Source organism: Arachis stenosperma, chromosome 4 (assembly GCF_014773155.1).
Source record: "Arachis stenosperma cultivar V10309 chromosome 4, arast.V10309.gnm1.PFL2, whole genome shotgun sequence".
Classification (NCBI taxonomy): Eukaryota; Viridiplantae; Streptophyta; class Magnoliopsida; order Fabales; family Fabaceae; genus Arachis; species Arachis stenosperma.
The window spans coordinates 89,310,621-89,330,098 of NC_080380.1; the positions used below are offsets into that span (position 1 = coordinate 89,310,621).

The following is a 19,478-nucleotide window of genomic DNA, read 5'->3' on the forward strand; positions in this document are numbered from 1 at the left end:
AACACGTCCTCTACCATTCCATAAGCTTGTCTTATTGACTTGTCTGCCATCTCTAATGAGAATGTGGCAGCCTGTACCTCAAAGATCCCCAACTTCTCCATTACAGAGAGTGGCATAATATTTATGCCTGACCCCAGGTCACATAGAGCCTTCTCAAAGGTCATGGTGCCTATGGTACAGGATATCAAGAATTTACTAGGATCTTGTTTCTTTTGAGGTAAAGTTTGCTGAACCCATGTATCTAGTTCACTAATGAGCAAGGGAGGTGCATCTTCCCAAGTCTCATTACCAAACAACTTGGCATTCAGCTTCATGATAGCTCCTAGATATTGAGCAACTTGCTCTCCAATTACATCTTCATCCTCTTCAGAGGAAGAATAGTTCTCAGAGCTCATGAATGGTAGAAGGAGGTTTAATGGAATCTCTATGGTCTCTATATGATCCTCAGATTCCTTTAGGTCCTCAATAGGGAACTCCTTCTTGTCTGGGAGACGTCCCATGAGGTCTTCCTCATTGGGATTCACGTCTTCCCCTTCCTCTCTAGGTTCGGCCATTTTGATTATGTCAATGGCCTTGCACTCTCTTTTTGGATTCTCTTCAGTATTGCTTGGGAGAGTACTAGGAGGAGTTTCAGTGATTTTCTTACTCAGCTGGCCCACTTGTGCCTCCAAATTTCTGATGGATGACCTTGTTTCACTCATGAAACTTAAAGTGGCCCTAGACAGATCAGAGACTATGTTTGCTAAGCTAGAGGAGCTCTGCTCAGAATGCTCTGTCTGTTGCTGAAAAGATGATGGAAAAGGCTTATTATTGCTGAGCCTATTTCTTCCACCATTATTAAAGCCTTGTTGGGGCTTTTGTTGATCCTTCCCTGAGAAGTTTGGATGATTTCTCCATGAAGAATTATAGGTGTTTCCATAGGGTTCACCCATGTAATTCACCTCTGCCATTGCAGGGTTCTCAGGATCATAAGCTTCTTCTTCAGAAGATGCCTCTTTAGTACTGTTGGATGCATTTTGCCATCCATTCAAACTTTGAGAAATCATGTTGACTTGCTGAGTCAACATTTTGTTCTGAGCCAATATGGCATTCAGAACATCAATTTCAAGAACTCCCTTCCTCTGAGGCGTCCCATTACTCACAGAATTCCTCTCAGAAGTGTACATGAATTGGTTATTTGCAACCATGTCAATGAGTTCTTGAGCTTCTGCAGGCGTTTTCTTTAGGTGAATGGATCCACCTGCAGAATGGTTCAGTAACATCTTAGAGAACTCAGATAGACCATAATAGAATATATCCAAAATGGTCCACTCTGAAAGCATGTCAGAAGGACACCTTTTGGTCATCTGCTTGTATCTTTCCCAAGCTTCATAGAGGGATTCACCATTTTTTTGTTTGAAGGTCTGAACATCCACTCTAAGCTTGCTCAGCTTTTGAGGAGGAAAGAACTTAGCCAAGAAGGCTGTGACCAGCTTATCCCAAGAGTCCAGGTTATCTTTAGGTTGTGAGTCCAACCATGTTCTAGCTCTATCTCTTACAGCAAAAGGGAAAAGCATGAGCCTGTAGACTTCAGGATCTACTCCATTAGTCTTAACAGTCTCACAGATCTGTAAGAACTTAGTTAAAAATTGATAGGGATCTTCTGATGGAAGTCCATGAAACTTGCAGTTTGTTTACATTAGAGCAACTAGTTGAGGCTTCAGCTCAAATTGTTTGCTCCAATGGCAGAGATTAAGATGCTTCTTCCATCAAACTTGGAAGTAGGTGTAGTATAATCACCAAGCATCCTCCTTGCATTATTATTTTCGACTATCATCTCCTCTTCCTTTTCGAAAATTTCTGTAAGGTTGTCTCTGGATTGTTGTAATTTAGCTTCTCTTAGTTTCCTCTTCAGAGTCCTTTTAGGTTCAGGATCTACTTCAACAATAATATTATTGTCCTTGCTCCTGCTCATATGAAAAAGAAGGGAACAGAAAATAACAATAGGGATCCTCTTTACCACAGTAGGGAGATTATTTTATGTTAGTAGAAGAAGAAAAGAGTAGAAGAAGGAAAAGATGAAAATTCAAACTCGGAGAGGAAGAGAGGGTTCGAACTTTAAGATGAAGAGAAGAGTGTTAGTAATTAAATAAATAAATAGAAGAAGATAAGAGAGGGAGAAATTCGAAAATTGTTTTTCAAAAACAATTAGTGATTTTCAAAAATTGAGAGAAGAAATAAAATTAAAATTAAAATTTGAAATAATTAGTTAATTAAAAGAATTTTGAAAAAGAGGGAGGAAATTTTCCAAAATTAAAGAGATAAAATTAGTTACGTGATTTTGAAAAAGATAAGAAATAAACAAAAAGTTAATTAGTTAGTTGAAAAGATTTGAAAATCAATTTTAAAAATATAATAAGTTAGAAAAGATTTTGAAATTAATTTTGAAAAAGATATTTTGGAAAAAAGATTTGATTTTTAAAATTAAAATTGATTACTTGACTAACAAGAAACTAAAAGATATGATTCTAGAATTTAAAGATTGAACCTTTCTTAATAAGAAAGTAACAAACTTCAAATTTTTGAATCAATCACATTAATTGTTAGTAAAGTTTTTGAAAATTATGAAATAAAGATAAGAAAAGATTTTGAAAATAAATTTTAAAAATTTCGAAAATAATAATAAAAAATGAAAAAGATTTGAGTTTTGAAAAAGATTTTGAAAAGATAGGATTTTTAAAATTGAAAATTTGACTTGACTTATAAGAAATAGCTAAGTTTTAAAAATTTTTTACTAAGTCAACTCAAATTTTCAAAAATTATGAGCAAAATAAGGAAAAGATATATTTTATTTTTGAATTTTTAATGATGAGAGAGAAAAACACAAAAAATGACTTACAACATGAAAATTATGAATCAAACACATAATGCATGCAAGAACACTATAAATGTCAAGATGAACACCAAGACACTTTGAATGTCAAGATGAACATCAAGACTTATTTTTGAAAAATTTTCAAGAAAAGAAAATATGCAAGACACCAAACTTAGAAATTTTTCATGTTTAGACACTATGAATGCAAAAATGCATATGAAAAACAAGAAAAGACACAAAACAAGAAAATGCAAAGATCAAACAAGAATACTTATCGAGAACAACTTGAAGATCATGAAGAACACATGCATGAGTTTTCGTAAAAAATGCATAAATTTTAAAGACATTCAATTGACACCAAACTTAAAATTTGACATTAGACTCAAACAAGAAACACAAAATATTTTTTATTTTTATGATTTTCTAAGTTTTTTGTATTTTTAATATTTTTTTCGAGAACATATAGGAAAAATAAAATAAGAAATTCAAAATTTTTAATAAGAATTCCAGGAATCTTTGCAATGTTAGTCTAAAGCTCCGGTCCAGGAATTAGACATGGCTTAATAGTCAGCCAAGCCTTTTATGAAAGCTTCTGTCCAAAACACTAGACATGGCCAACGGCCAGCCAAGCTTTAGCATATAAATCAGACATACAACAGCTGATACTTCATCCAACTTCATATACTGATAAGGGGAAGCCTCAATCCAATTAAGTTAGACATGGCTTTTCAGACAGCCAAGCTTCAACGTGATTCATGAAACACTAGAATTCATTCTTAAAAATTTAGAATAATTTTTCGAGAACAAAAGTAAAAACTTTTTTGAAAGATTTTCGAAAAATTTTTTGAAAATAAAACAAAAAGAAAATTACCTAATCTGAGCAACAAGATGAACCGTCAGTTGTCCAAACTCGAACAATCCCCGGCAACGACGCCAAAAACTTGGTGCACGAAATTGTGATCATCAGCAATGGCGCCAAAAACTTGGTAGCACTCTCAAACGTGAATCACACTTTGTCACAACTCCGCACAACTAACCAGCAAGTGCACTGGGTCATCCAAGTAATACCTTACGTGAGTAAGGGTCGATCCCACGGAGATTGTTGGTATGAAGCAAGCTATGGTCATCTTGTAAATCTTAGTTAGGCGGATTCAAAAGGTTATAAAGGTTTCGAAAATAATAATAAATAAAGCATAAAATAAAGATAGAAATACTTATGTAAATCATTGGCGGGAATTTCAAATAAGTGTATGGAGATGCTTTATCCCTGTTGAATCTCTGCAACAAACTGCTTTCTTACTTTCAATCCTTCATACTCCTTTCCATGGTAAGCTGTATGTAGGGCATCAGCGTTGTCAATGGCTACATCCCATCCTCTCAGTGAAAATGGTCCAAATGCTCTTGTCACAGTGGTGCACGAAATTGTGATCAATACTTTTTCACAGCTCAGATAATCCCTAGTAATGGCTCCAAAGACTTGGTGCTCAATACCATGGCATAAACACAACTTCGCACAACTAACCAGCAAGTGCACTGGGTCGTCCAAGTAATAAACCTTACGCGAGTAAGGGTCGATCCCACGGAGATTGGTGGTATGAAGCAAGCTATGGTCACCTTGTAAATCTCAGTCAGGCAGACTCAAATGGGTATGGTGATGAACGAAAATAACATAAAAGATAAAGATAGGGATACTTATGTATATCATTGGTGTAAGAGCTTCAGACAAGCGTATGAAGATGCCTTCCCTTCTGTCTCTCTGCTTTCCTACTGTCTTCATCCAATCCTTCTTACTCCTTTCCATGGCAAGCTCGTGTAGGGTTTCACCGTTGTCAATGGCTACCTCCCATCCTCTCAGTGAAAATACGTCCCTGATGCTCTGTCACAGCATAGGCTAATCATCTGTCGGTTCTCGGTCCGGCCGGAATAGAATCCAGTGATTCTTTTGCGTCTGTCACTAACGCCCCGCCTTTCGGAGTTTGAAGCACGTCACAGTCATTCAATCATTGAATCCTACTCAGAATACCACAGACAAGGTTAGACCTTCCGGATTCTCTTGAATGCCGCCATCAGTTCTTGCCTATACCACGAAGACTCTGATCTCACGGAATGGCTGGCTCGTTTGTCAGGCGAGCACTCGGTTGTCAGGCGATCAACCATGCATCATGCAATCAGAAATCCAAGAGATATTCACCAAGCCTCGAATGCTTGTAGAACAAGAATGGTTGTCAGTCACCTTGTTCATAGGTGAGAATGATGATGAGTGTCAATCATCACCTTCATCAAGTTGAATAACAAGTGATATCTTGGACAAAGAACAAGCGGAATTGAATAGAAGAACAATAGTAATTGCATTAATACTCGAGGTACAGCAGAGCTCCACACCTTAATCTATGGTGTGTAGAAACTCCACCGTTGAAAATACATAAGAACAAGGTCTAGGCATGGCCGTGAGGCCAGCCCTCAAATGATCTAAGAACTAGATGTCCGAAGATGAAGATACAATAGTAAAAGGTCCTATATATAGAAAACTAGTAGCCTAGGGTGTACAGAGATGAGTAAATGACATAAAAATCCACTTCCGGGCCCACTTGGTGTGTGCTTGGGCTGAGCAATGAAGCATTTTCGTGTAGAGACTCTTCTTGGAGTTAAACGCCAGCTTTTATGCCAGTTTGGGCGTTTAACTCCCAATTAGGTGCCAGTTCCGGCGTTTAACGCTGGAATTTCTTGAGGTGACTTTGAACGCCGGTTTGGGCCATCAAATCTTGGGCAAAGTATGGACTATCATATATTGCTGGAAAGCCCAGGATGTCTAATTTCCAACGCCGTTGAGAGCGCGCCAATTGGGCTTCTGTAGCTCCAGAAAATCCACTTCGAGTGCAGGGAGGTCAGAATCCAACAGCATCTGCAGTCCTTTTCAGTCTCTGAATCAGATTTTTGCTCAGATCCCTCAATTTCAGCCAGAAAATTCCTGAAATCACAGAAAAACACACAAACTCATAGTAAAGTCCAGAAAAGTGAATTTTAGCTAAAAACTAATAAAAATATACTAAGAACTCAACTAAAACTACCAAAAACATACTAAAAATAATGCCAAAAAGCGTACAATTTATCCGCTCATCACAACACCAAACTTAAATTGTTGCTTGTCCCCAAGCAACTGAAAGTCAAATAGGATAAAAAGAAGAGAATATACTATAGACTCCAACTTATCAATGAAACTTAGCTCCAAATTAGATGAGCGGGACTAGTAGCTTTTTGCCTCCGAACAGTTTTGGCATCTCACTTTATCCTTTGAAATTCAGAATGATTGGCTTCTTTAGGAACTCATAATCCAGATAGTGTTATTGATTCTCTTAGTTAAGTATGATGATTCTTGAACACAGCTACTTATTGAGTCTTGGCCGTGGCCCAAAGCACTCTGTCTTCCAGTATTACCACCGGATACATACATGCCACAGACACATAATTGGGTGAACCTTTTTAGATTGTGACTCAGCTTTGCTAGAGTCCCCAATTAGAGGTGTCCAGGGTTCTTAAGCACACTCTTATTGCCTTGGATCACAACTTTATTTCTTTCTTTTTCTCTTTTTCTTTTTCTCCCTTTTTTTTCGTTTTTTTTTTTTTTTACATTCACTGCTTTTTCTTGCTTCAAGAATCATTTTTATGATTTTTCAGATCCTCAGTAACATGTCTCCTTTTTCATCATTCTTTCAAGAGCCAACAATTTTAACATTCATGAACCACAAATTCAAAAGACATATGCACTGTTCAAGCATACATTCAGAGAACAAAAGTGTTGCCACCACATCAAACTAATTAAGCTAGTTTTAAAGATGAATTTGAAATCCTGTACTTATTGTTCTTTTGTAATAAAAACAGTTTTCATTTAAGAAAGGTGATGGATTCATATTCATAGCTTTAAGGCATAGACACTAAGACACTAATGATCATAAGACACAAACATGGATAAACATAAAGCATAATTTTCGAAAAACAGAAAAGCAAAGAACAAGGAGATTAAAGAACGGGTCCACCTTAGTGATGGCGGCTTGTTCTTCCTCTTGAAGGTCTTATGGAGTGCTTGTGCTCCTCAATGAATGTCTCTTCCTTGTCTTTGTTGCTCCTCTCTTATGATTCTTTGATCTTCTCTAATTTCATGGAGGAGAATGGAGTGTTCTTGGTGCTCCACCCTTAGTTGTCCCATGTTGGAACTCAATTCTCCTAGGGAGGTGTTGATTTGCTCCCAATAGTCTTGTGGAGGAAAGTGCATCCCTTGAGGTATCTCAAGGATCTCTTGATGAGAGGGGTCTCTTGTTTGCTCCATCCTTCTCTTAGTGATGGGCTTGAGGTCATGCCTTCTCAGTTGAACTGGCTTTGGATGCCATAAATGGTTATGGAAAAACAAAAAGCAATGCTTTTACCACACCAAACTTAAAAGGTTTGCTCGTCCTCGAGCAAAAGAAGAAAGAAGAGAGTAGAAGAAGAAGAAATGAGGAAGAAGGGAGTGGCTTTGTGTTTCGGCCATAGAGGGGGAGAAGTGGTGTTTAGGTGGTGTGAAAATGAAGGAGTGAAGAAGGGTTTATGGGGAAGAGGTATTGAGGTGATTGGTGAATGGGTGAAGAAGAAGAGAGAGTGTGGTGGGTTGGTGGGGATCCTGTGGGGTCCACAGATCCTGAGGTGTCAAGGAAAAGTCATCCCTGCACCAAATGGCACTCAAAATCACGTTTTGATCCATTTCTGGCGTTAAACGCCGGGCTGATGCCCATTCCTGGCGTTTAACGCCAGGTTCTTGCCCTTTTCTGGCGTTTAACGCCAGTCTGGTGCCCCTTTCTGGTGTTAAACGCCCAGAATGGTGCCAGACTGGGCGTTAAACGCCCAACTGCTAGCCTCACTGGCGTTTAAACGCCAGTGAGTTCTTCCTCCAGGGTGTGCTATTTTTCTTCCTGTTTTTCATTCTGTTTTTGCTTTTTCAATGGATTTTGTGACTTCTTATGATCATCAACCTACAAAAAACATAAAATAACAAAAGAAAATATATAAAATATAATCATTGGGTTGCCTCCCAACAAGCGCTTCTTTAATGTCAGTAGCTTGACAGAGGGCTCTCATGGAGCCTCATATTTTCTCAGAGCAATGTTGGAACCTCCCAACACCAAACTTAGAGTTTGAATGTGGGGGTTCAACACCAAACTTAGAGTTTGGTTGTGGCCTCCCAACACCAAACATAGAGTTTGACTGTGGGGGCTCTGTTTGACTCTGATTTGAGAGAAGCTCTTCATGCTTCCTCTCCATGGTGACAGAGGGATATCCTTGAGCCTTAAACACAAAGGATTCTTCATTCACTTGAATGATCAGTTCACCTCCATCAACATCAATCACAGCCTTTGCTGTGGCTAGGAAGGGTCTGCCAAGGATGATGGATTCATCCATGCACTTCCCAGTCTCTAGGACTATGAAATCAGTAGGGATGTAATGGTCTTCAACTTTTACCAAAACATTCTCTACAAGTCCATGAGCTTGTTTTCTTGAGTTGTCTGCCATCTCTAGTGAGATTCTTGCAGCTTGTACCTCAAAGATCCCTAGCTTCTCCATTACAGAGAGAGGCATGAGGTTTATACTTGACCCTAAGTCACACAGAGCCTTCTTGAAGGTCATGGTGCCTATGGTACAAGGTATTGAAAACTTCCCAGGATCTTGTTTCTTTTGAGGTAATCTCTGCCTAGACAAGTCATCCAGTTCTTTGGTGAGCAAAGGAGGTTCATTCTCCCAAGTCTCATTTCCAAATAACTTGTCATTTATCTTCATGATTGCTCCAAGGTATTTAGCAACTTGCTCTGCAGTGACATACTCATCCTCTTCAGAGGAAGAATACTCATCAGAGCTCATGAAAGGCAGAAGTAAGTCCAATGGAATCTCTATGGTCTCATTTTGAGCCTCAGATTCCCATGGTTCCTCATTAGGGAACTCATTGGAGGTCAGTGCACGTCCATTGAGGTCTTCCTCAGTGGCGTCCACTTCCTCTCCTTCCTCTCCAAATTCGGCCATATTCAGAGCCTTGCATTCTCCTTTTGGATTTTCGTCTGTGTTGCTTGGAAGAGTACTTGGAGGGAGTTCAGTAATTTTCTTACTCAGCTGTCCCACTTGTGCTTCCAAATTCCTAATGGAAGATCTTGTTTCAGTCATGAAACTTTGAGTGGTTTTGATTAGATCAGAGACCATGGTTGCTAAGTCAGAGGGGTTCTGCTTAGAATTCTCTGTCTGTTGCTGAGAAGATGATGGAAAAGGCTTGCCATTGCTAAGCCTGTTTCTTCCACCATTATTGTTGTTGAAACCTTATTGAGGTTTCTCTTGATTCTTCCATGAGAAATTGGGGTGATTTCTCCATGAAGAATTATAGGAGTTTCCATAGGGTTCTCCTAGGTAATTCACCTCTTCCATTGAAGGGTTCTCAGGATCATAGGCTTCTTCCTTAGATGAAGCATCCTTAGTACTGCTTGGTGCATTTTGCATTCCAGACAGACTTTGAAAAATCAAATTGACTTGTTGAGTCAATATCTTATTCTGAGCCAAAATGGCATTCAGAGTGTCAATCTCAAGAACTCCTTTCTTCTGACTAGTCCCATTGTTTACAGGATTTCCTTCAGAAGTGTACATGAATTGGTTATTTGCAACCATTTCAATGAGCTCTTGAGCCTCTGTAGGCGTCTTCTTCAAATGAAGAGATCCTCCAGCAGAGCTATCCAAAGACATCTTGGATAGTTCAGAGAGACCATCATAGAAAATACCTATGATGCTCCATTCAGAAAGCATGTCTGAGGGACACTTTCTGATTAATTGTTTGTATCTTTCCCAAGCTTCATAGAGGGATTCACCATCCTTCTGTCTGAAGGTTTGGACTTCCACTCTAAGCTTACTCCATTTTTGAGGTGGAAAGAATTTTGCCAAGAAGGCATTGACTAGCTTTTCCCAAGAGTCCAGGCTATCTTTAGGTTGAGAGTCCAACCATATTCTAGCCCTGTCTCTTACAGCAAAAGGGAATAGCATCAGTCTGTAGACCTCAGGGTCAACCCCATTAGTCTTAACTGTGTCACAGATTTGCAAGAACTCAGCTAAAAACTGATGAGGATCTTCCAATGGAAGTCCATGGAACTTGCAATTCTGTTGCATTAGAGAAACTAATTGAGGCTTAAGCTCGAAGTTGTTTGCTCCAATGGCAGGGATAGAGATGCTTCTCCCATAGAAGTCGGGAGTAGGTGCAGTAAAGTCACCCAGCACCTTCCTTGCATTGTTGGCATTGTTGTTGTTTTCGGCTGCCATGTCTTCTTCTTCTTTGAAGAATTCGGTTAGGTCCTCTACAGAGAGTTGTGCCTTAGCTTCTCTTAGCTTTCGCTTCAAGGTCCTTTCAGGTTCAGGGTCAGCTTCAACAAGAATGCCTTTGTCTTTGTTCCTGCTCATATGAAAGAGAAGAAAACAAGAAAATATGGAATCCTCTATGTCACAGTATAGAGATTCCTTGAGGTGTCAGAGGAAGAAAAATGGAAGACAGAGGTAGAAAATTCGAACTTATCAAAGAAGATGGAGTTCGAATTTTGCATTAAGGAATAATGTTAGTCAATAAATAGAAGGATGTGAGAAGAAGGGAAGTAATTTTCGAAAATTTAAGTAAAAGATTTTGAAAACATTTTGAAAAACACTTAATTGATTTTCGAAAATAAGAGTGGAAAAGAAATCAAGTGATTTTTGAAAAAGATTTTGAAATTAGAAATTAAAAAGATTTGATTGAAAACTTATTTTGAAAAAGATGTGATTAAAAAGATATGATTTGAAAACAATTTTAAAAGATATGATTTGAAAACAATTTGAAAAGATATGATTTTAAAAATTAATGACTTGCCTAACAAGAAAAGATATGATTCAAACATAAAACCTTCCTCAACAGAAAAGGCAAAAAATGTTCAATCAAATCATTAATTGTTAGTAAGTATCTTTGAAAAAGGAAAGAAATTGATTTTGAAAACATTTGATTGAAAAGATATGATTTGAAAAAGATTTGATTTTGAAAAACTTTGAAAACTTGAGAAAAAATTGATTTTGAAAACAAAATCTTCCCCCTTTGCCATCCTGGCGTTAAACGCCCAGAATGGTGCACATTCTGGCGTTTAACGCCCAAAACTATACCCTTTTGGGCGTTAAACGCCCAGCCAGGCACCCTGGCTGGCGTTTAAACGCCAGTCTGTCTTCTTCACTGGGCATTTTCGAATGCTCAGCTTTTTCTGTATAATTCCTCTGCTGTATGTTCTGAATCTTCAATTCTCTGTATTATTGACTTGAAAAGACACAAATTAAAAATATTTTTGGATTTTTAATAATAAGGAATAATCAAAATGTACTTAAAATCAAATAACAATGCATGCAAGACACCAAACTTAGCAGTTTGTATACTACTGACACTAACAAAATGAGAATGCATATAACAAAACACTCAAGTCAATAGAATTCAAAGATCAAAACAAGGAAATCATCAAGAACAACTTGAAGATCAATGAGGACACATGCATGAATGCAATAAGAACAGAAACATGCAATTGACACTAAACTTAAGATGAGACACTAGACTTAAACAAGAAATATTTTTGGTTTTTATGATTTTGTAATTTTTTTGTGCTTTTTTGAAAATTAAGTAAAAAGGAAAATAAAGGTATCAAAATTCTTAATGAGAATTCCAGGAATCATGCAATGTTAGTCTAAAGCTTTAGTCTAAAGGAATTAGACATGGCCGGCTAAGCTTCAGCAGGACATTGCATTCAAGAGCTAAATTGATGATGATCAATCAGCTTTGGTGATGATAAGAACATCACCTTGAAACACTAGAATTCATTCTTAAGAATTCTGAAGAAAAATAATACCTAATCTAAGCAACAAGATGAACCGTCAGTTGTCCATACACAAGAACAATCCCCGGCAACGGCGCCAAAAACTTGGTGCACGAAATTGTGATCAATACTTTTTCACAGCTCAGATAATCCCTAGTAATGGCTCCAAAGACTTGGTGCTCAATACCATGGCATAAACACAACTTCGCACAACTAACCAGCAAGTGCACTGGGTCGTCCAAGTAATAAACCTTACGCGAGTAAGGGTCGATCCCACGGAGATTGGTGGTATGAAGCAAGCTATGGTCACCTTGTAAATCTCAGTCAGGCAGACTCAAATGGGTATGGTGATGAACGAAAATAACATAAAAGATAAAGATAGGGATACTTATGTATATCATTGGTGTAAGAGCTTCAGACAAGCGTATGAAGATGCCTTCCCTTCTGTCTCTCTGCTTTCCTACTGTCTTCATCCAATCCTTCTTACTCCTTTCCATGGCAAGCTCGTGTAGGGTTTCACCGTTGTCAATGGCTACCTCCCATCCTCTCAGTGAAAATACGTCCCTGATGCTCTGTCACAGCATAGGCTAATCATCTGTCGGTTCTCGGTCCGGCCGGAATAGAATCCAGTGATTCTTTTGCGTCTGTCACTAACGCCCCGCCTTTCGGAGTTTGAAGCACGTCACAGTCATTCAATCATTGAATCCTACTCAGAATACCACAGACAAGGTTAGACCTTCCGGATTCTCTTGAATGCCGCCATCAGTTCTTGCCTATACCACGAAGACTCTGATCTCACGGAATGGCTGGCTCGTTTGTCAGGCGAGCACTCGGTTGTCAGGCGATCAACCATGCATCATGCAATCAGAAATCCAAGAGATATTCACCAAGCCTCGAATGCTTGTAGAACAAGAATGGTTGTCAGTCACCTTGTTCATAGGTGAGAATGATGATGAGTGTCAATCATCACCTTCATCAAGTTGAATAACAAGTGATATCTTGGACAAAGAACAAGCGGAATTGAATAGAAGAACAATAGTAATTGCATTAATACTCGAGGTACAGCAGAGCTCCACACCTTAATCTATGGTGTGTAGAAACTCCACCGTTGAAAATACATAAGAACAAGGTCTAGGCATGGCCGTGAGGCCAGCCCTCAAATGATCTAAGAACTAGATGTCCGAAGATGAAGATACAATAGTAAAAGGTCCTATATATAGAAAACTAGTAGCCTAGGGTGTACAGAGATGAGTAAATGACATAAAAATCCACTTCCGGGCCCACTTGGTGTGTGCTTGGGCTGAGCAATAAAGCATTTTCGTGTAGAGACTCTTCTTGGAGTTAAACGCCAGCTTTTATGCCAGTTTGGGCGTTTAACTCCCAATTAGGTGCCAGTTCCGGCGTTTAACGCTGGAATTTCTTGAGGTAACTTTGAACGCCGGTTTGGGCCATCAAATCTTGAGCAAAGTATGGACTATCATATATTGCTGGAAAGCCCAGGATGTCTACTTTCCAACGCCGTTGAGAGCGCGCCAATTGGGCTTCTGTAGCTCCAGAAAATCCACTTCGAGTGCAGGGAGGTCAGAATCCAACAGCATCTGCAGTCCTTTTCAGTCTCTGAATCAGATTTTTGCTCAGATCCCTCAATTTCAGCCAGAAAATACCTGAAATCACAGAAAAACACACAAACTCATAGTAAAGTCCAGAAAAGTGAATTTTAGCTAAAAACTAATAAAAATATACTAAGAACTCAACTAAAACTACCAAAAACATACTAAAAACAATGCCAAAAAGCGTACAATTTATCCGCTCATCACACAGCACGGCTAATCATCTGTCGGTTCTCGATCATGTCAGAATAGAATCCATTGATTCTTTTGCGTTTGTCATCACGCCCAACAATCGCGAGTTTGAAGCTCATCACAGTCATTCAATCCCTGAATCCTACTCGAAATACCACAGACAAGGTTTAGACTTTCCGGATTCTCAGGAATGGCTGCCAAAGGGTTCTAGCTTATACCACGAGGATTCTGATTAAGGAATCCAAGAGATACTCGCTCGTTCTAAGGTAGAACGGAAGTGGTTGTCAGTCACGCATTCATAGGTGAGAATGATGATGAGTGTCACAGATCATCACATCCATCAGGTTGAAGTGCAACGAATATCTTAGAACAAGAATAAGCTGAATTGAATAGAAAATAGTAGTAATTGCATTAAAACTCGAGGTACAGCAGAGCTCCACACCCTTAATCTATGGTATGTAGAAACTCCACCGTTGAAAATACATAAGTGATGGTGGTCCAGGCATGGCTGAATGGCCAGCCCCCAAATGTGATCAAAGATGTAAAATCCCAGATGAAAATACAATAGTAAAAAGTTCTATTTATACTAAACTAGTTACTAGGGTTTACATAAATAAGTCTAAATGCAGAAATCCACTTCCGGGGCCCACTTTGGTGTGTGCTTGGGCTGAGCTTGAGCTTTACACGTGCAGAGGCTTCTCTTGGAGTTAAACGCCAAGTTGTAACGTGTTTTAGGCGTTTAACTCTGGTTTGTGACGTGTTTCTAGCGTTTGACTCCAGAATGCAGCATGGAACTGTTGTTAATCGTCAGTTTGCATTGTCTAATCTCGAATAAAGTATGGACTATTATATATTGCTGGAAAGCTCTGGAAGTCTACTTTCCAAAGCCGTTGACAGCGCTATTTGGAGTTCTATAACTCCAGAAAATCCATTTCGAGTGCAAGGAGGTCAGAATCCAATAACATCAGCAGTCCTTTTTCAGCCTGAATCAGATTTTTGCTCAGGTCCCTCAATTTCAGCCAGAAAAGATTTGAAATCACAGAAAAACACACAAACTCATAGTAAAGTCCAGAAATGTGAATTTAGCATAAAAATAATGAAAACATCCCTAAAAGTAGCTAGATCCTACTAAAAACTACCTAAAAACAATGCCAAAAAACGTATAAATTATCCGCTCATCAATAAGCAATCCCCAAATACAGAAATCATGGAAGCCCTACAAGCTCAACAAAACCATCTCCAACAACTCAAAAAAGAGGCCGAGCATCAACGGGAAGCCAAGAGGAACCTTCGAAGAGAAACCAGGGGACGCCGAGAACTAGAGGATAAGCTCTTAAAGCTCGAAGTCGATCTCAAAACCAAGACCGCTCAATCCAGTCATGAAGATAGCCCCCACAAAGATCGAGACCCATTCACCAAAGAGATCATGAAAGCTAAAGTCCAAAGGACTTCAAAGCTCCCGATATGACCCCGTACAACGGCACATCGGATCCAAGCTATCACCTCAGCAAATTCAGAAGCAGAATGTATCTCATTGACACCGCAGACGCCATTCGATGCAAAGCCTTCCCGACTACCCAAACGAAGATAGCAATAAAGTGGTTCGACAGTTTGCCTCCAAGATCCATCACAAGTTTTGACGACCTTGCTAAAAATTTCCTCGCCATGTTCTCCATCTAGAAGGATAAAGCCAAACACGCTCCAAGCTTGCAGGGAATTAAACATGGAGATCGGGAAAGCCTTCGCAGCTACATGGAAAGATTCAACAAAGCATGCCTTGACATACAAAGTCATCCAACAGAAGCGGCCATCATGGGACTCATCAATGGCCTAAGAGAAGGACCTTTTAGCCACTTAATATCCAAGAAGTACCCAACATCTCTAATCGAGGTTCAAGAAAGGGCAGAAAAATATATCAATATGGAGGAGAACTCCCAATTGGGAGACAGCTTAAAAACTGGATTCTCCTAACCCACCAAGGGACAAGGATAAAGAGACCAAGAAAAAAGAGGATCAATCCGCTGAGAAGCCTAGAAAATACCACAATTACACCCACCCCCTTCGGGTGTCTCTTGTGGATGTCTGCCGAGAAATATGCTACACTGAGAAGATCCCACCACCTTGCCCAATCAAAAACAAAAGAGGGGGAAGTCAGACAGAATACTGCGAGTACCACCAAATCTACGGACATCCTACTAACGAGTGTTTCGACCTAAAGAATGTCATAGAGAAACCTCACACCAAAAAGGTCGGACGAGTTGAAGGTCCCCCTCACACCAAAGAGGTCAGACGAGTTGAGGGTCCCCCTCACATCAAAGAGGTCGGACAAGTTGAATGTCCACCTCCCACCGAAGAGGACGGACGAGTTGAACGTCCACCTCCCACCGAAGAGGTCGAACGAGTTGAAGGTCCACCTCACGCCAAAGAGGTCGGACGAGTTGAAGGTCCACCTTACGCCGAAGAGGTCGAACAAGTTGAAGGTCCACCCCACACCAAAGAGGTCGGATGAGTTAAAGGTCTAGCTCACGCTGAAGAGGTCGGACGAGTTAAAGGTCCACCTCACACCAAAGAGGTCGGACGAATTAAACATCCACCTCACACCATTAAGAGACATGTTCATATGATAAACGGAGGATTCGCAGGAGGAGGGATCTCTGAATCATCTCACAAAAGACACCTCAAAGAGGTATATAAAGGAAGGGAAAGAGGTTTGAATAGGACAACGGAGTGCAAAAAAGCCTTTCGAGATTTCAAAAATTCTTGGGGCAACCACCTATTCTTACCCGACGACGGGAAAGTGAAGAACTCATATTATACCTCACAGTGGGATGTCGGGCAATAGCCTCAGCACTAGTCAGAGAAGACGAAAGTGTACAACAACTCGTCTACTTCATCAGCAAGCCTCTACAAGGGGCCGAACTAAACTATCAAAAGATAGAAAAGTTCGCATACGCCTTCATACTCACTTCTCGACAACTCCGCCCATACTTTCAAGCTCACACTATCAAAGTTTGGACCAACCAGCCCATAAAAGGCATCCTACAGAAGACAGATTTAGCCGGAAGAATCCTGTAGTGGGCAGTCGAGTTATTCGAATTCGATATTCGATATGAAGCTTGGACAGCCATCAAATCACAGTATCTGGCCGACTTCATGGCAGGTGGTGCACAGAATTGTGACCACACAACTCTGATACAACTAACCAGCAAGTGCACTGGGTCATCCAAGTAATACCTTACGTGAGTAAGGATCGATCCCGCGGAGATTTCCGGCTTGAAGCAAGCTATGGTTATCTTGTAACTCTTAGTCAGGAGATTAATGATAAAAATGATTTTTGTTTATGAAGAATAAATAACATGAAATAAAAAGTACTTGTAATTCAGTAATGAGGAATAGGTTGAGGTTTTGGAGATGCTCTGTCTTCTGAATCTCTGCTTTCCTACTATTGTCTTCTTCACACACGCAAGGCTCCTTCCATGGCAAGCTGTATGTTGGTGGATCACCATTGCCAATGGCTACCATCCGTCCTCTCAGTGAAAATGGTCCGACTACAGGTTACGTAGTGCTAATCATCTGTCGGTTCTCACTCATGCTGGAATAGGATCCATTGATCCTTTTGCACACTGTCACTGCGCCCAACATTTGTGAGTTTGAAGCTCGTTACAGTCACCCCTTCCCAGATCCTACTCGGAATACTACAGACAAGGTTTAGACTTTTCGGATCTCAAGAGTGCTGCCAATTGATTCTAGCTTATACCACGAAGACTCTGGTTTCACGGATTTGAACACTCTGTTGTCAGGAGAGGCAATCAAGCTCGTGAACCAAGAACCCAAGAGATACACACTCAATCTAAGGTAGAACGGAGGTGGTTGTCAGGCATGCGTTCATAAGTTGAGACTGGTGATGAGTGTCACAGATCATCACATTCATCATGTTGAAGTGCGAATGAATATCTTAGAAAGAAACAAGCGTGATTGAATGGAAAACAGAAATAATTGCATTAATCCATCGAGACACAGCAGAGCTCCTCACCCCCAACCATGGGGTTTAAAGACTCATGCCATAGAAGATACAAATTCAGATGTAAAATGTCATGAGGTACAAAATGAATCGCTAAAAGTAGTTTTTATACTAAACTAGTAACCAAGGTTTATAGAAAATGGGTAAACTAAGATAGATAGTGCAGAAATCCACTTCCGGGGCCCACTTGGTGTGTGTTTGGGCTGAGCATTGAAACTTTCACGTGCATAGGCTATTCCTGGCATTAAACGCCAGCTTTGGTGCTAGTTTGGGCGTTTAACTCCAGCTTTTATGCCAGTTCTGGCGTTTAACGCCAGAAAATGGTAGAAAGTTGGTGTTTAAACGCCAGTTTGTGCTATCAAATCTCGGGCACAGTATGAATTATTATACATTGCTGGAAATCCCAAGATGTCTACTTTCCAACGCAATTGAGAGCGCACCAATTGGGCTTCTGTAGCTCCAAAAAATCCATTTCGCGTGCAGGAGGGTCAGAATCCAACAACATCTGCAGTTCTTTTTCAGCCTCTGAATCAGATTTTTGCTCAGGTCCCTCAATTTCAGTCAGAAAATACCTGAAATCACAGAAAAACACACAAACTCATAGTAAAGTCCAGAAATGTAATTTTTGCATAAAAACTAATAAAAATATACTAAAAAGTAACTAAAGCATACTAAAAACTATATGAGAATACCACCAAAAAGCGTATAAAATATCTACTCATCACAATACCAAACTTAAACTGTTGATTGTCCTCAAGAAACTAGATAAATAAAATAGGATAAAAAGAAGATCAAGAGGTAATACATCTCAGAGTTTTAAGTGAAGCTCAGATTCTAATTAGATGAGCGGGGCTAGTAGCTTTTTGCTCCTGAACAGTTTTGGCATCTCAATTTATCCTTTGAAGCTCAAAATGATTGGCATCCATGGGAACTCAGAATTCAGATAGTATTATTGATTTTCCTAGTTTAATATGTTGATTCTTGAACACAGCTACTTTATGAGTCTTGGCTGTCACCCCAAGCATCTTATTTTCCAGTAATACTACAGGATACATAAATGCCACAGACACATAACTGGGTGAACCTTTCAGATTGTGACTCAGCTTTGCTAGAGTCCCCAGTTAGAGGTGTCCAGAGTTCTTAGGCACACTCTTTTACTTTGGATCACAACTTTAACCACTCAGTCCTAAGCGTTTCATTTTGACCTTCACGACACAAGCACATGGTTAGAAACAGCTTGATTTAGCCGCTTAGGCCAGGATTTTAGTCCTTTGGGCCCTCCTATCCATTAATGCTGAAAGCCTTGGATCCTTTTTACCCTTGTCTTTTGGTTTAAAGGGCTATTGGCTTTTTCTACTTGCTTTTTCTTTATTTTTCGTTTTTTTTTCTGCAAGCTTTGTATTTTTCATTGCTTTTTCTTACTTCAAGAAACAATTTTATGATTTTTCAGATTATCAATAACATTTCTCTTTCTTTTCATCATTCTTTCAAGAGCCAACAATTTTAACATTCATAAACTTCACTATAAAAAATATGCACTGTTTAAGCATTCATTTAGAAAACAAAAAGTATTGCCACCGCATAAAAATAATTAGAATTTTTCTTATTGAAAACTTGAAACAATTGCCTCCTTATTCTAAAAAAATCTACTATTTTATTCATGTTTAGTGATGATGAGAAGAATAAACTATAGCTTACTTAGAGATAATAAAAAATAAAAATAAAAATAAAGACCCTAATTACTAATACTCATGTAATTCTTAAGATAGGTTTCTAATAATAAAAGAAATCACAGGTTTAAGTTTAGGACTCAACAACCTTTATCATGGGAGATGGATGCTCCTTCAATCTGTGGGATGTCTGGTCCCTCAAGGGAGAGCTTCTAGTGCTTCAGCTCCTATAGCTCACGCCCTTGCTTTACTTGTTCC

The 19,478-nt window shown here is 39.4% G+C and overlaps 2 non-coding genes across 2 annotated transcripts; both read left to right on the forward strand.

The window, feature by feature from the left end:
- The first annotated feature begins 1,316 nt into the window (after window positions 1-1,316).
- On the forward strand, window positions 1,317-1,424 carry LOC130977928 (small nucleolar RNA R71). Its single transcript, XR_009085598.1, has one exon. It is a non-coding gene; the product is annotated as a small nucleolar RNA R71 (small nucleolar RNA).
- An 8,234-nt stretch (window positions 1,425-9,658) lies between these two features.
- LOC130977672 (small nucleolar RNA R71) lies at window positions 9,659-9,766 on the forward strand. Its single transcript, XR_009085355.1, has one exon. It is a non-coding gene; the product is annotated as a small nucleolar RNA R71 (small nucleolar RNA).
- The last annotated feature ends 9,712 nt before the right edge of the window (window positions 9,767-19,478 follow it).